Consider the following 16390-nt stretch of genomic DNA (forward strand, 5'->3'; position numbering starts at 1 on the left):
CTGAATAACCATCCATCTTCTTCTGCTTATCCAAGACCAGGAAGCAGGTAGAATGTCCAAGCAGAGAAGCCTAGACCTCCCTCTCCCCAGCCACCTCCTCCAGCTTGTCCGGCAGGCCAGCTGAGAGATATAATCTCTCAGCCTGTCTTGGGCCTGCCCCGGGGCCTCCCTGTGGGACAAGACCAGAATACTGGCACACAATGCAAACTGGAAACTGGTTCAGCAAACAACATAACTCATGCCAGTAAAGTGAAGGTGGTCTGAATACGTATGTGTGTTCACGTGCACACTGTGAGTTGTGTTTCCTTTCTAATCTCATATTTCCGCTGTACTAAGTAAATTCCTCAGTAACCGATCACTTGACCCCACAGCAGGATGAAGATGAAGTTTCCTGACACACAGGCGTCTGCACAGGCTCAGTCTCACTCACAGTTGTAATATATACTGATTTATTTTTATCTTCTTTTTTCATTTATGTATTTATTTTATTGTTATTTATATGTATTTCTTTGTCTGTTTATTGTATGGTTTTTAAATTTTATTTATGGTTTTTAACTAATGTGCAGCTTGTAAGCAGAGCCTGAGCCAGAGCTCTTTAACTTCATAAGACTGTCACATGTTTGTCTTTGGAATGAGATGCATCTCACACAGTCAGTATGAGTTTGGGAGGCCTTTCAACTCTTTTTGTGAAGCATAACTTTGCTCCCTTCACCCTTCATGAAGCTTCTTTTGAAACACAGTGAAGAAGGCCTTAGTTCTACTCTTCTCTGACAAAGGTATGCTGTTGTAATAGCTGCAATATGTGGTTTTGTGTTGTCCTGGATTTATTGTTGTGTTATTATTTGTCTCACTGTAAATAAACACATTCATCAGAGAGTCCTGCATTTGTGTCCTACTTTCCCCACAACTCCATGGTCTGCCACCGCTGACCTTGACAATAACATGCTGGAAGGTCTCCCTCCTCTTCAGCCTGTACAACACGTTCTCACTCCCAACTCGTCAAATGTGTGACGCATGGTCAGGCTCCCTCTGCTTCACTTATCGACGCGCAGGGTACCCCCCTCGCGTCGAGAATTGACGTGCAGGGTCCTCTCATTGAATACTATGCTGCTCCCTAAACGTTGTTTATTGCCGCCGAAGAGCCTGTTGTCCGTATATTTATACATTTCCGAAATCACATTGTAGTGACGTGTACTGAACACAATATATTATATAATGTAAGCAACTACCTGAGAAACAGCAGATACAGCAGATAAATTAATTATAGGCCATTACTTTTGTATCGTTTATTGCATTTATGGAGGGAGAGGTGTATGCTGGGTAATGGCACAGCTAGCTACCGGGTGACTTTATTCACCCGCTTCGGATGTTCAGTCCATCAGGCGTTATTAGCAGAAATCAGTCCCATAGATGTGGGCCATCTCCACCTGCTAGATTGTTTAGAAGGTTGTTATCATCCATCCAGATGGAGGATCACTAACAGGAGCGTGGAAGACTCCAGAATCCACTCTGGCTGGAATCCGGTGGATACAGCAGTGTTACAGGTAAGACCATTTAAACGGACAACATTTATAGATGACTATTAAAAGTCAGCGAGTGTCAATAATGTTAATGTGGTTATGTTAGTAATACACCGAGTGCTAATATAACAGCTTTAAGATGCATTTGTAGATATTATTACGTGTTTTACCGTCTTTATGGTGCTAGCTTAAAGTTACGGTGTAAACGTTAGCTTATATTGTAGTAAAGCTGTTACTGTTTAAACGATGTTAGCACAGAAATATTAGCTTCTGTCATGACTGATGAAGTTACTAGTTAATAAAGTTTCCAGTAAAGTGATTAATCGCAGCCACAGATTAACAGTAAATATCCCGATTAGCTTCAATGCATCTGTTATAAATATGTGCAAGTTTCAGTGCTTCGTTTAAACTGTATGATACTTATACTGACCCAGGGTCAGTGTAAATACAATCCTAGCTGTGTGAACAAAGCCTGGCTCCTTTAATCCTGCATGACAAACCTCAGGATGCAGGTTATTATTACTCTTTCCTGCTGGCACACCTGTCACACCTGAGAGTCAGCTAGAAGCTTACAGTGACGTGGACATCATGCAAAGACTGACAGACTCTGTAATACTGTAAATGATCAGTGACTCAGGTTAACACTAAACTTTAAACAGTCCCTCTGTGTCTCTGTGTGTGCTGAACATTTAGGATAAAGTCAGGCTGCATTGACTGTGGGACTTTAATGTGTTAAAAGCAGGTTGAAGACGGCTCAGAAACATTTGAAGATTAAAATTTAGCGTTATGGCTGCTGGTGGTGTGTAAAGCTATGTTTGTTGTTGTTTAACACAGATTTCAGAAGAGCAAAGATGAGCACTGTTGCTTAATCCTTAATAGTTTAAGTGGATTGGAAATAAAAAAAATTCCAGATTTTTCTTCCACAGAAGTTTCATTTGTCAGTGTGAAGAGGGAGCTGCAGTGAGGACACAGCCTGGTCACTGAGGTCAGAGGTCAGAATCTGAAACAGCTCAGGTTTATATTCTAGGGGTTATAAAAAAAAATCGAAATGTATTTATAAAGAAACCTTTAAATAATATTTCAAATAATAGTCATAATTATGATTATTATTATTAGAAATATCAAACATTTAAGTGGATTTTCTGTTACACGTATTGTCTTAGCCCTGCGATAACTGGCAGCCTGTCTTTGTCCTGTATCAGCTGGGATAGGCTTCATCCTCCCGCGACCTTGAATTGGATACATGAATTGTATTGAATTGTATCCCAATTATGTAATCTGATCATTTACAAACTCAAGGTATCTAATCAAAAAGTAAGTAATAATGATAAAAATGGGAAAGCAGAAATAAGTGTGACATGAATGTAAATGTGTGAGCTGGCATAGAGGACAGCTACATGTAGTCTGAAAAATCTTTGTTGTCAAGTTTGCAGGTCTATCACGAGACATTCTTACATAGAAGAGACTGTTAAAGTCTCTAACTCAGTGAAGCATTATTGGTCCAGTCTGTTTGGATAAATATAGTAAGCTGATGTTTGTCCATTTATTGACACATTTTCTTAAGTGCTTATCCAGTTCAGGATCACAGTGGAGCTGCAGCTGGATATGTTCAGTAAAGAAACCTTACAAAAGTTAACATAAACCTGCATCTCTGTACGTTGTTGTCCACAGGATGAGAAAATCAAACTGGAAGACTGTGGAACATGTTAATAAATGTTTGTATGTTTATGCCTGTGTCTTTCACAGGAGGCGCTGGAAGGTTTCCCTAATAGTTCCTGGTGAATCAAAGCAGAACCATAAAGGTTGCTGGACTGCATGATGGCCTTACCCCTGAGCAGTCATCCTGTTAAAGGAGGAACCAGTTAGAAGCTGTTTTCAAAGTAGCTGAGCAGATTTCATCTCAAGTAAGCGATTAACTGTTTGTTTGTTTGTTCTGCCACTTAAAGAGCATTTAAGGACGTCTTTTGAGTGTTTAGTTGAATTAATTCTACTGGCTCTCATGGTCATTTGTGATTATGGACATATTTTTCATGTTCATCCAGCTATTTAGTAAATTCTATCTATTTAGTAATATCTGTCATCTATAAAATATAATAAAAATATCTAAATATCTCCTGCTCCTTATATTTTAATGATGTAAGACCAGACGTCTGTTATCGTGTTACATTAGCATTCCTCACATATCAATGAGATGCTGTACAGTACAATCCTACAGACACAGCAGAGGGATAACAGCGGCTATTCAACATCGTTACACAACACATTCGAGCTGCATGATGCAGACAAAGTGACTAAATCATCTTTTTTGTGGTTTATTGTCTTCAAACCAGCAGACAAAGCCGATGGCAGAAGATGTTTGGAGAAGAACTTCAGGTCGTGGACTGAAAAGGTATTTTTTTCTTGTTATCAAAAGACATTTGGAGTGACGACTTCTACAACTGTGCTGAAGTAAAGCTTACAGTCTAAGAAGTCACAGTGTTGATATTCAGCACAAAGAGAAAAGCTCACTTGTTTGAATTTATTTACAATCATAGTTTTTATAAATTCTGACTGTAAACAGCTTTTACAGCTTTGATATTGTTTGACACTCGATGTCAGGTGATGGTATCTAATATAAAGGTTTCTATGTCCCAATGAGCCATTTACACTGACCAGTGTCACTTTAACTGTAACACATTCATTATTTAGATCCAAAATTTCTAAGAGAAACAACTGAATGTAAAAAATGGCAGCTCTCAGGCCAGGTTTAATTGATAGAGATATATGCATGCATTATGAAATTTATGTATGCCAGATAATTGTTATTCATCTAGTCCTGGCAGACCCACCCCTTCCTCCCAAGTTAACTGCAACCCAAAAGAACTAGTGGGGCTATTTACACACAACCAGTGTGGGGTAAAAAGAGCCATCAAAAACCTGTCAGCCTGCACAGCTACAGATGTGCTAAAAGCTATAACAGTTAGAAGCTCTGCTTATGGAGAAACCCTTGGAGAAACTTTCTAAGCCTAACAGGGGACAGGTACTCCTGCCCAAATAACATGATATAACCTCACATACAGCCCAGCCATAAAGTGAACCAAGTCATTTAGTTAAAGACAGCATGGGAGCAAATGCATGTAACCAGCCTGCACCAACCTGACATTTCTTCCTCCTGAATTAAATGGATGAATGGATGAAAGTTAAATGACTACAAACCTAAAGTCACTAGTTCCCACACTGGAGTTCCCTGACACTGTGTTTTAACTATATTTAGCTTGTATCAACAGTTGTAACAGGCTAAGCTATGTGAGACACTGCATTGAATTATTGTTTCTATCTTAATGGTTTCAGCTCATATGTTCTGCTTTTTCCTTTCAGTAGATCAAAGCAGCTCGTGCTCTGTCTGCTTCCATTCTGATGGCAAGAAGAAGAAGAAGAAAAATGCTTCAGCGAAGTGGCGTTCATGGTCACACACTGCATGTGGTTTTAAAAGCAACATTGTTCACCACAACAATGGAGATGTGTAATATTAGTGCAGCTACGGTTTGTTCTTGAACATCAGTTCTGTTTTCTACTTTGACCACTTAGACCAAAAAAGTGTTGTTTTCAGATTCTTTCTTTTTAAATCTATAAATCACCTGCTCATTTTTTATTACAATTAGTTTCACATAAATGTTAGTGTTTCCTTTATGATCTTTTAATGCTTACACTAGACTGTACACGTCTACATTAGAGACATTTCTGTTACCTATTTATGAGACTGGGCTGCTTGACTACGATTTGGAAATGGATGCAAACTCACACGGATCGTGCTATTGTTTGTTTTTTAATATGATGGACTGAACACAGGAGGTATCTGACTAAGCAAAGATTAATCTGAGCCCATTTCTACCTGTCTCTACTGTTTCAACTGTAACTGTCAGGATATATATTTATTCCAGCTCTCATAGGGCAAAGGAATGACTCAGACTTGTCAAATGTTCTTTGATTAGATACACAATATGAAGTTCATAATTTTCTTACAAATAAAACTATAATGACAAACATGAACAGCTGTGCCTATTTCTGAGACATGAGTTTTTTTAATGTGTTCATATTTAGACATTTGTATGCTGAAACTGTAATGGTGAACCTGAGGTGATGGTCAACAGAAGGCAAATATATATAAATATAAAACAATATTGAAGTAATGTCTTTACCCTCTGCAGCGTGTGGACGCTGTGCACGCAATCACCTTATTCACTGTAGTAAACATGCACCGCTAGCTCACGTGACTGACTGTCTCCATGGTTACATCGTATATGTAAACAGCTTCCAAAGATACCGCCATAGCTCTCTGCAACACTTTCACGCTTTGCAAATCATTTCACGTTTTTGATAGTTATGAAGACAGAATATGTTTTTAAAGACATGCTAGGCTGTTGCTATGGTGGTTGCTGTGGACTAGGGTGGACCGCGCGTCCGATTCCTGTTATTAGCTGTCCGCCGTAGGAACTCAAACCCCGCTTTGTTCTTTAATTAAAGGGCTTTTACAGCCGTTCATGACACACACGCACACACACATAAAACACTTTGCCTCACCATGAGAATGCAACTTTACTAAAACCTTTAAAGTATCTGATATAGGATAGAAAAATGAAGCAACCAGAGATTTAATGATGAAGACTCTGGGTTCTGTAGTTCACGTTTTACAGTCCTGAATGACTCTTTGCATATAATTTATTGAAGAGGAGTTTAGAATGCACTTTACATTTAGACTGTTCCTGTTTAATTTTTTACATTGTTACTGTGTTATGTCATGAATAAGGTTTACCTGCTGGGGTTTGATGGATCAGCTGGACAATACAGTCAAAGACAGACTTCATCCATCATACGCAAGAATCCTAGTTGGATTTTTGTTTTCACTCATATTTTAGAACCAAATATTGAAAACAACTGTGACAGACTGGATACCTGGTCAGGGTGTACATTACCTTTCACTCAAGCATCCCAGGACAGAGCCCTGCCCCACCATGACCCTGGGTGGATACGTGGTTATAATATAAAACGACTGATACTGAATTTGAATATTTCATGAATTATAATATAAATTCCTAGGCGTTTGTTCCAGCAAGAGTAATATTGATTACATATGTCTGAATTGCTAACCCTAACCCTAGCTCAACAGACCACAATGCCCTGGACTGTCAGTATTATTACATGCTGTGAACATAAGTAGCTTTGATCACAGTTTATGTTGTAAAAGAGAAGGAATATTGAAAAAAGATCAACATTGTGATGTTATTTCTTCCAAACTGACCAGAAACATGCTTGTCAGACTCTCACAGCACAGGATCAGACTCACTGTGCATGACAGCTCAGGCCAATAATGTTTGTTAGATTGTCAGTTGTTTAGTGCTTCTGTACAGTTAGGGTCACCATCTCTATTTCAGTATAATTAATATGCAGAAAACACTAAAAGTTGATTGTCTTCCAATATTCTAGCATAATAAAAAAAACTTTGACTTTGTAAGTACATATTGTTACAGTCCTAATGCCAATATGATTCTTCATAACTCCTGCTTTGAAATACTGAACTTTAAAATTGACCTGATGAAAGATAATTTACAGTCTGTCAGGATAATTCTGACTATAAGATCACTGTATTAATCTGAATCCTTCTGAAATGTGCTGTGAATGAATGCTGATGCAACTGACTGTGGGAAAGCTGTTAATAAATGAATCTGACACATGCAACACATTCACAGAGGAAGAGGACACAAAGGGAGGACACGCAGAGGCTGTGTTAAAGTCAGAAATCCAAATCTTTAGTCAAAAACAGGCGGCGGTTACAAACAGGAAGACAAGCAGTCCATTAAACAGTCTACAGGGTCAAACATACAGAGAATTCAAACAGCAGTAAAAAATAACTGAACACTGAAAAACTTAAAGCAATGTGAGACGAAACAAAAGGAAGCAGCGCAGTATATTCACTGAATTATCATCAATTACAAAAGAGAAAAGCAACGATTTCTACGGTTTGTTTTCTTAATTGCAGTTAAGAGTGTGGCTGGTAAAGATGGAAACATACAGAATGTAAACTGTGTGAGTTTGTTGAACTTTGTTAGTAACAAATGAGGTAAAAAAACCCAAAACAGACAAAACACAGAAAGAGGCTCTCAGTATTCATTAATAATTAGAAAGCATCTAAACATTCTGGTCGTGGATTTTTACAGTTTTAGTTCCGCTCGCTGTCATCATTATAATCATCATGATCAATGGCGAGGTCCTGAGGTGGGCGGGGCTGTCTCTGGTGATGTCACCATGAAGGAACAGCATCTGGCACGTGTTGCTGAAACATCCCAGTACACTGGTGTAGTTTCCTCTCCAGCTGGTTGACATTTGACACTTCAACATTAAGGGGAAGAAGAAGAAACAGTGTTAGGTCAGGTGACCACATGGTTTCTAAAATAACTGACAGGAAGTAACCAGGCCGTTAGAAATGGATGGCATGTGTTTATAGTTACTGTAGTTAGGTAACTCTACTTACCAAAAGCAGAAGCACACAGATGGCAGATCAGATGCTGAATGTTGCAGGAACATGCTCATGTGTGGTGATCATTCAGTGCTGCTCCGGCAGGTTAGACAGTCCAAGACTGATATCCTGCCCATCTGAGAGTTTGAAAACACACATGCAAAGATTTATTTTGTGTTACAGTCAAAGTTGGATGTTCGTTTTTGTCCTTTAAAAATGTTTGTGTATTTGAAAGCACTAACATTTAAGGATGACTCGGATCGTCTCTCTCTAAGAGTGTCTCCTTTAAAGGGGAGACAAGTGTATCCACTGATCCACGTCACTTTACCTGGATGATGACTCCTCTCTCCCTCACTCAGAAACACTCCTAATATAACCAAGAAAATAAATAATATTGAAGGTTTACTTACATCATTACAAAAACATCAAAAACATCTCCCTTTGATTCCATTCCTCCATTCCTGCTAAACATCAGGCAACAAATATCCCAGTAAATCACAGTAAAATGTAAAGCACATATTTTCTCTGCTTTGTCTAACCTCTGCAGAGCCTCTGTCAAGAAAAACATATCTGTAAGCATAAAACAAATATACATTTCATAACACTGCACTGGACAAACCTCGGTTAGTTGATTTCCTCTGTGCAGTGCAGACGAGCATCAGTCAGCAAGTCAAGGTGGTGAGAAGGACTCGTGCCCTTGGTGGCTCTGCTAGTTCTTCTGAGGAAACACCACCGTCTCTCCACACCGTCACCATCTGTGAGCACAAACAGCCGCTCTGCTCTGCCAGCATGTAGGAAATCAGATATCACACACACAAGGGTGAAGAAACATTAGGGCTCAACTTTGGATACTTTAGATCTAAACAGATCAAAGTAGCTCTTAGTTTCAGCAATCAGTGAACAGACAGACAATGATACCAAACTGATTCTGTATGAATACAATATAGTATTGTCAATACAGGTGTGAAATTAATGTATTAAAAGTATATATATATATATATATATATATATATATATATATATATATATATATATATTTGATAAATTAGTTTGCTAAATTAGAATATATTTTTCTTTCATTTAACAATTGCATCTGAATGAATTAAATATTGAACCAAAATATATTGTCACATTCTTCATTCTCAAATACAAATTTCACAAAGTTAATTTTTGATTAACATAAAAAATATGAAATAATTGTATATTATTAAAATATTATGCAACCATGACCAAAGTCAGAATCATCATTACAGTATTGTGGACTTAATGCTTGATAAACTTCAGGGGAGATCATGATGACAGAAAACTGTAAACAACACTCTGAAGTCTGAAGCTGCTTTTCTTGTTTCTGTGACCTCAGCACGCTGACAGACCTGAAGTTGCCACAAAAAAAAAAAGTTTCAGAAGATAAGGAATACATTTTACTTTTACTTTTCAGTTTAATTTCTTTATTTAGCTACGGAAACATTAAAACTAATGAACAAAATACTCAATAACTGACATGACGGCCTAGTAGCACTGTTTTTTTTGCACAGTTTTCCCCTCCTTCCAGTGCTGGCTTAGATTGTTAATGATCCAACTGTACCTGAGGAGGTGGGAGTGACCGGAGTATACAAAGCCTGATCATGTAATCTCTCTCTCTTGAATCTCTTTGTGAGGCTGCTTGTCAGCATGCTTAATGTTATTTGTTACACGCATCTTCTTACAGCATATTGTGCTTTACAGTAATCTGTGCAGGGCATTTCTCCACTAATGTGTACTATTACTGAGGCCATTGTCAATGGATTCTATGTAAAATAAATCAACTGAGCAAGTTAAGCTGTTTCTGTGAAGTCTTCTCAGTTTATCGCCAATTTTGAGCCCAGTTAGTAACAAAAAGAGGAGACTCCACAAACACAGTCTCTGACACCCAACTTTATCCATGAAGCTAGATAGCACACGCTCAATTAGTTAAACTCCAGGAATGTCTTAAACACATAAAGTTTGGATGGCCTGTAACACACCCAAAGAAAGCTCCTAGGTCTGACCAACCGTCTCAGTCGTGGGCAAAATGATGACAGTCAATAAAATTCTAAAAGATAATTTATTGACAAAAGTAATCAAGAGATAAAATATAAAACAGTCCAGTGTCCCTTTTATGAATCAAATAAAACACACAGTCCTAAGGCCAGAGCCAGCTATGCCACACAGCCAGTTGCACTCCACGTGTTGCCTTTAACAGGGTTAGAAGTTGTCCTTGGAGACCCACCACCCTGCAAGCATATATCCAGTTGTCACTCCAGCCTCTGCAACTCTGCTGCCCTTAGGCTGTGGCATATATTAGGCCCTGGCCTGCACAGAGAGACAAAACGACACGTTCACAATAGAAGTCATAGCGCAAAATCCATCCATCCCAAACATATCCAATTTCATCACATAACATACCTGCACAGAGAGACAAAATGACACAGCAGTGTTTGTAGTGTGGGCTATAAGTAGACCAGTGTATCAGTGCAATCAAGTACACCTGCCTCTAATTAGCCCAACCCCATTACAGCCATTGGCTCACCAAAAATGTGACACACACACAACCACTCCCAGCCCAGTGCAACTTCACACAATAATATGGAGCTGAATTAACACAGGCACACTAGTCTACCATGTTACAGGCCTCTCATTTTTTGCTCCTAAATTCAGATAAAAAAATAGGTTATTGTACTTAGCTCTAAAAATCTTAGAAATATGGTGTCTAACCAGATTCTTACTCTGGATGGCATTACTACGGTGGCCCTGAAGTGCAAACCACAAAAACAAATCACAAAACGCACAACAAATTGAAAAGCGCAAAAACAAATCACTTAACGCAAAAACAATTTGAAAAGCGCAAAAACAAACCACTTAACGCAAAAACAAATTGAAAAGCGCAAAAACAAATCACAAAACGCACAACAAATTGAAAAGCGCAAAAACAAATTGAAAAGCGCAACAACAAATCACTTAGCGCAAAAACAATTTGAAAAGCGCAAAAACAAATTCACTTAACGCAAAAACAAATTCACTTAATGCAAAAACAAATTGAAAAGCGCAAAAACAAATCACAAAACGCACAACAAATTGAAAAGCGCAAAAACAAAAACCAAACCGGAAGAGGTAGGTAACAATGCTGCAACAACAGGCATCACTGATTGGATGATGGATCCGGTAGCCTTTTGAACCGGAAGTTGTTCTGTTCGGAAGTTTGGTGACTGCTCTACCAACTTTTTTCCACAACTTGGACAAAACATGTTGGCTGTATCCCAAAACATGTTGGCTGTATCCCTTAAAATGCAGCCTTAAAGGCTGCATTTTAAGGCCGATTACGTCACAGCGGTGCGCCGAAGGCTGTCCCAATTCAAAGGCTGCTCGAAATGCGGCCCTCAAATTCGGCCTTCATTTCACTGAATTTTAAGGCTGTGGCGGGGTAGACTTCGTGGCCCAACATATCCCACAATTTATAGCGCAGCAGTCACTGTGGATAACTTTGCCGCAGACGGCAGAAGCGGAGCGGCCGAAGAGTAAACTGTTAAAGGTAAGTACTGAATATGATGTCACTTATTTATGTGCAAATGTTTAATAATGAGGAACATTAAAACATTACTGTTGGCCACATGTCGGCAAAGTTATTTGCCATTAGCGATGTTTGTACTTTCAGCGTTTACTTGGTTTTAAAGCATTTAAAATATAATACAATAGTTGACCTTAATCTTACAGAGAATGTGATGATTTTATCGATAATTACAGTCAGTCATATATCCACAAACACAACAAGCTGAAAGTCAGTGATGCTGCTCGGTTTGCAGTCCTGAATATCACGGCACAAGCAGGATTCACTGCACTGTTAATGTTAGCTATGTTATATTGCTGCCTCTGTTCGGTGGTGTCGAGCCAAACGGACTTTAACGTGTGTTTGAACGAGCTGACGGTTCACTCGTTAAGCTGAAAGAAAGATGCTTTAATCACAGGAGTCACACATGTGTCCACTGTACCATCTGGGAACTCTTCTTCTTTAGCACTCATAATAACACAAACACTAAATCCTCCTTCTCTTGTGCTGTTTTGTAGCAGTGTATACACCTGAGACTGTCACCTGTCTGTCTGTCCTGCACTCTCTCTCTGTTTCTTTCTCTCTGATTGTGGAATAAAAGTATGAACATGTATTTATAAGTTACACTTGTGTTTGAATCCTGCAGCTTATCACACATTTGATTTCCATGTGTGACAACTGCAAGTGTCCAGAGTGAGGACAGACTGAGGGACCCACTGCTGCACATCATCTGTGAGGCTTTGCACCCTGATGATCCACCAGGACAAACTCAGCAGTGTGTGAGGAAGAGGAGGAGGAAGAGCCAGCAGCAGCTGACAGATGGAGAATAGACAGACTGTTCCCTGTTTGTGAAGGACTGCTAGGAAAGTTTAACATAACTAATTGTCTGTCCTGAATCATTATTAGGTAATGTTCAGATAATGTTATCATCCCAGTGTTTTCAGTGTGGGAGAAAGTACTCAGGGCCTTCAAGTTACACACTATGAAAGGCAGCAACAAGTTTAATGTTCAGAAACCTAAAGTATGTATCAGCAGCAGAATGGAGCTAAAAATAAATGTTTGTTTCAGTTCTATGAAGCTTTGAGTATTTTGGATTAGTAGCACTGCTGTGTTTGTTGCATCATATTGCTGTAATTGTTTATATGCTTTATATATTCTGAGGTAAGTTGATCTATAGTGTTACATCATATTCTATAAGGATGTTATGTGTTTGTATACTTTCTGCCCAGTTTGACCCATTTAGCAGAAGTCAGCCTGTTTAAGGCTCTGATATCTATTCTGTATGACTTAAAGCAGTTATGACATGGTCTGATTTTCTCACCCAATAAAGGAATATTTAATATATCAGTCTACTCTTTATGTTATCAGCAACAGTTATCACAGCTCGTACATTTTCTTTTTACACATATATGTAAGCATTGAGCCAAATTTAGTAATACCAACATATTACACGGACAATATTTGTCTCTTATATCTAATACATCTACATATACACTGTCAAAGATACTTGTCTTTGAGTGAAGATTTAAGGTGATAGGACATATAAATAATTGCAACTTGAATCTTTACTGAAGCTCAGTATTAGACACAGAGTTCACTCACATGAATTTCATTCACATGTGCTGTACCAGTGTACCTGCACATGTGATGTGACAATAGAAGTGATTTGATTTGAGAGTTCAAACTTACTGCTGTAATAACTTATGATTAATATAAGAACTATAATATTGGCCATATCATATTTACACTGACTTTAGTCTCATGAACAACATTAGCTAATTGTTATTTACTAGCTAATCTTAAATGACTGTTCAGTACAGATATGAAGGCCAGCAATCATATTTTACAGTCCCGTGGTCTCAGCCTCAGATACTTATTAAATCACACAAAGCTCGTGTAGAAACAAACACACGAACAAAATATGTTCTCCTTCATTTCCGTCAAAGCTGTATGAAACGTTTCCAGCGGTTGGTGTTATGGTTGCTAGGCAACCTGGGCAGCGCGACGGAGGCTAGACCGTCCCATTTCACAAGCCTCGCACTTCCGGCCTTAGCGGTCTTTGAGTACTGTGCCCTTGAGGATCGTTGAGGCTGCGTTTTAAGGCTGCAGGCGCTGAATTGGGATACAGCCGTTGACTGCTCTTTCTCATAACCACGTTCGGCAGAACAACTTCCGGTTCAAAAGGCTACCGGATCCATCATCCAATCAGTGATGCCTGTTGTTGCAGCATTGGTACCTACCTCTTCCGGTTTGGTTTTTGTTGTTGTGCTTTTCAATTTGTTTTTGCGTTTAGTGAATTTGTTTTTGCGTTAAGTGAATTTGTTTTTGCGTTAAGTGAATTTGTTTTTGCGCTTTTCAATTTGTTTTTGCGTTAAGTGAATTTGTTTTTGCGGTAAGTGAATTTGTTGTTGCACTTTTCAATTTGTTTTTGCGTTAAGAGATTTGTTTTTGCGCTTTTCAATTTGTTTTTGCGCTTTTCAATTTGTTGTGCGTTTTGTGATTTGTTTTTGTGGTTTGCACTTCAGGGCCACCATACATTACCTTGGCCTCCAGTAACACTGTGAGGAACCTTGGAGTCATTTTTGACCAGGACATGTCCTTCAACGCACATATTAAACAAATACAGTGGCTTGCAAAAGTATTCGGCCCCCTTGAACTTTTCCACATTTTGTCACATTACAGCCACAAACATGAATCAATTTTATTGGAATTCCACGTGAAAGACCAATACAAAGTAGTGTACACATGAGAAGTGGAACGAAAATCATACATGACTTCAAAGGTTTTTACAAATAAATAACTGAAAAGTGGGGGGTGTGTAATTATTCAGCCCCCTGAGTCAATACTTTGTAGAACCACCTTTTGCTGCAATTACAGCTGCCAGTCTTTTAGGGTATGTCTCTACCAGCTTTGCACATCTACAGACTGAAATTCTTGCCCATTCTTCTTTGCAAAACAGCTCCAGCTCAGTCAGATTAGATGGACAGCGTTTGTGAACAGCAGTTTTCAGATCTTGCCACAGATTCTTGATTGGATTTAGATCTGGACTTTGACTGGGCCATTCTAACACATGGATATGTTTTGTTTTAAACCGTTCCATTGTTGCCCTGGCTTTATGTTTAGGGTCGTTGTCCTGCTGGAAGCTGAACCTCCGCCCCAGTCTCATGTCTTTTGCAGACTCCAAGAGGTTTTCTTCCAAGATTGCCCTGTATTTGGCTCCATCCATCTTCCCATCAACTCTGACCAGCTTCCCTGTCCCTGCTGAAAAGAAGCACCCCAGAGCATGATGCTGCCACCACCATATTTGACAGTGGGGATGGTGTGTTCAGATTGATGTGCAGTGTTAGTTTTCCGCCACACATAGCGTTTTACATTTTGGCCAAAAAGTTCCATTTTGGTCTCATCTGACCAGAGCACCTTCTTCCACATGTTTGCTGTGTCCCCCACATGGCTTGTGGCAAACTGCAAACGGGACTTCTCATGGTTTTCTGTTAACAATGGCTTTCTTCTTGCCACTCTGCTGTAGAGGCCAACTTTTAGCAGTGCACGACTAATAGTTGTTCTATGGACAGATTCCCCCACCTGAGCTGTAGATCTCTGCAGCTCGTCCAGAGTCACCATGGGCCTCTTGGCTGCATTTCTGATCAGCGCTCTCCTTGTTCGGCCTGTGAGTTTAGGTGGACGGCCTTGTCTTGGTAGGTTTACAGTTGTGCCATACTCCTTCCATTTCTGAATGATGGCTTGAACAGTGCTCCATGGGATGTTCAAGGCTTGGGAAATCTTTCTGCAGCCTAAGCCTGCTTTAAATTTCTCAATAACTTTATCCCTGACCTGTCTGGTGTGTTCTTGGCCTTCATGGTGTTGTTGCTCCCAATATTCTCTTAGACAACCTCTGAGGCCGTTATAGAGCAGCTGTATTTGTACTGACATTGGATTACACACAGGTGCACTCTATTTAGTCATTAGCACTCATCATGCACTCAGCATTCCTTTTTCCTGATGTTGCTACATCACTATGGTCATCTTCCTCTGCTTGTCTACAACTACTATGTCCAGTTGGTTAGCCATCACCAGTTTGTCTTTCTGTATCTGGAAGTCCGACAAGATCTTAGCTCAGTCATTCTCGACCACCCTAGGGGGTGTCTTCCATTTTGACCTCGGGACTTCCAGACCTTGCTCGGCACAAATGTTCCTGTATACCATGCCAGCCACTTGTTTATGGCGTTCCATGTACACTTTGCTTGCTAGTATCATGCACTTGGGGTCCTGCGTGTATGATAGACCCCAGCCTCTAGGGATCTTATATTTAGAGCTTAATCCTGTGCTGCCATGATTAGTGCCTCTGTGCTGTCTTTCAGTACAGCTTTGTCCAGCCACTGATAGAATGTGTCTATCATTTCCTCTTCATCCTGGTCAGTGGTTTTGACACTCCCTAGTCCTTGATCTCTTTACTTCCACTTAGTGTACAATCTCAGGGTACTTGACTTGGGATGTGACTCTCTCTGCATGGCAAAGAGCTTTCTTGTCTTGATATTAGTGCTATCTCCTCCTTTGGCCATAACATCTATATATTTTAAACCGGGCTGTTTTTACCATTTCTTGTGATGCTGAGGACCTTTCTGTCACGGCTGGCTGTGTGGCAGGCAGGCAGGAAAAAGGACCCAAGATGCAGGTCCTTTCAGCTCTGATTCTGTCTGCTTTCACTTGTCGCTCACTCTTCTCCTCAATAATTTGCTTGCAGCTAAGCGGTCTTTCAGACTCATTGAGTCTACCTTCAGGTTTTCTTAAATCAGCAAGAAAGTAGAGAAGAGACTG

General features: G+C 39.5%; 2 long non-coding RNA genes across 2 annotated transcripts; one reads left to right on the top strand and one right to left on the bottom strand.

The window, feature by feature from the left end:
• The first annotated feature begins 2478 nt into the window (after window positions 1-2478).
• Window positions 2479-3897, top strand: LOC120439015. Its single transcript, XR_005612323.1, has 3 exons — window positions 2479-2512; window positions 3267-3424; window positions 3851-3897. It is a non-coding gene; the product is annotated as an uncharacterized LOC120439015 (long non-coding RNA).
• A 3218-nt stretch (window positions 3898-7115) lies between these two features.
• LOC120437714 lies at window positions 7116-8782 on the bottom strand. The gene is made up of 4 exons (XR_005611362.1): window positions 8633-8782; window positions 8256-8380; window positions 8029-8150; window positions 7116-7886 (listed from the first exon to the last, which is right to left on the bottom strand). It is a non-coding gene; the product is annotated as an uncharacterized LOC120437714 (long non-coding RNA).
• Window positions 8783-16390: the final 7608 nt, after the last annotated feature.

This window comes from Oreochromis aureus, linkage group 3, assembly GCF_013358895.1.
Source record: "Oreochromis aureus strain Israel breed Guangdong linkage group 3, ZZ_aureus, whole genome shotgun sequence".
Taxonomy (NCBI): Eukaryota; Metazoa; Chordata; class Actinopteri; order Cichliformes; family Cichlidae; genus Oreochromis; species Oreochromis aureus.